Source organism: Rhagoletis pomonella, unplaced genomic scaffold, assembly GCF_013731165.1.
Source record: "Rhagoletis pomonella isolate Grant_MI unplaced genomic scaffold, Rhpom_1.0 Rhpom_scaffold_00002, whole genome shotgun sequence".
Taxonomy (NCBI): Eukaryota; Metazoa; Arthropoda; class Insecta; order Diptera; family Tephritidae; genus Rhagoletis; species Rhagoletis pomonella.
This window is the reverse complement of record NW_023458556.1, coordinates 102,279,809-102,280,919: the sequence shown is the minus strand read 5'-3', so window position 1 is coordinate 102,280,919 and position 1,111 is coordinate 102,279,809. Positions and strand designations below refer to the sequence as shown.

Sequence of the window (1,111 nt, the reverse complement as noted above, 5' to 3'; positions counted from 1 at the left end):
TGTATTGCTTCAATCTCTCTAATAAACAATTGTACCTATATATTTGAATTAAATCCAACATCCAATAGACTTTTCTTTGTTGTGGATTTAGTCACTTGGCGCGCCCTGTGCTAAGATTTATTACTCCCTCAATAAGCAACATGGTCCTTTGTCGCTAAAAGGCAACCCGCGACCGAACAAAAAAAGTACATACACACAAAGCGAAGTGATCACAGTCAAAAAGAGAACTTAAAAGCGGCCGGTAGTTGCGCGTTAATTGCAAAGCAAGCGGTAGTGAAAAACAATCAAACTAATAAAAATTACAGAAAAACCAAATTTAAACGCAAATATAAAGTGAAGTGAACCAAAAGTTTATAAAATTGATAACTAAATCTATTGAGAAATTAACATATATATACACTGTGAAACAAAAACAAAAATAGCCAATTCTTATATAGCGGCACCTCAAAATGAGCATTAGGGTGGTTCGTTATACAAAAAATTATTAAAATTAAATAAAAGCACTGTGGAAAAGTGGGTGAATTGACGGAAAAACGTGAAAATAGCTGAAACTAAAAAGGTTAAAAAAGCGATTACCGGAATATTACCTGAAAAGAAAAATTCAGTAAAAGCAAATAAACACCTGAAAAGAAAAGAAAGTTCAATAAAAAGCAAATAATCACCTGAGAAAAAAGAAAATTTATAAAAAAAAAAATAAAATAAAATAAAAAACTGAAAAAGGCGTATAAGCGTGGCAAAAAGTGTACAGGCGCTTAAAAAACAAGGTAAAACTAAAGGCTGAATAGTGTACTGAGAAAAAAAGTGCAAAGAAAGTGCGGACAATAATTTCTGAAAAAGGAAAAAAAGAGCTACATATTTAAAAAAAAAAAAAAACCTTCATAAAAATAAAAAAAAAAGCGGTACCGGTTGAAATAAAAATAAAGGCCCACAAAAACAAAAAGGGAAAAAGGCGAATTAAAAACGGGCTTAGCGGCAGTGAAGACCCCAGCACCAACAACAAAAGCGGATAGCAGCAACGGCAGCGACAGGATCCAGGCCATTTCAGGCGGTACAGTCCCGACAAAAAAAAAAACAGGTGGTACCCAGGAAGCAAGTAAGTGCACCATTTCAC

The 1,111-nt window shown here is 33.7% G+C and overlaps 2 protein-coding genes and 1 long non-coding RNA gene across 6 annotated transcripts in view; all 3 read left to right on the top strand.

Moving 5' to 3' along the window:
• The window catches only part of LOC118734272 (transmembrane protein 132C), a 614,903-nt gene that overhangs the window by 571,112 nt on the left and 42,680 nt on the right, over positions 1-1,111 (top strand). The gene's annotated exons all lie outside the window — the stretch shown is intronic.
• Positions 34-793, top strand: LOC118734279. The gene is made up of 2 exons (XR_004992373.1): positions 34-559; positions 721-793. It is a non-coding gene; the product is annotated as an uncharacterized LOC118734279 (long non-coding RNA).
• The window catches only part of LOC118734276, a 9,145-nt gene continuing 8,969 nt past the window's right edge, over positions 936-1,111 (top strand). The window contains exon 1 of the mRNA XM_036463991.1: positions 936-1,093. The gene's annotated coding sequence lies outside the window, so the exon portion shown is untranslated. The remainder of the gene's footprint in view (positions 1,094-1,111) is intronic.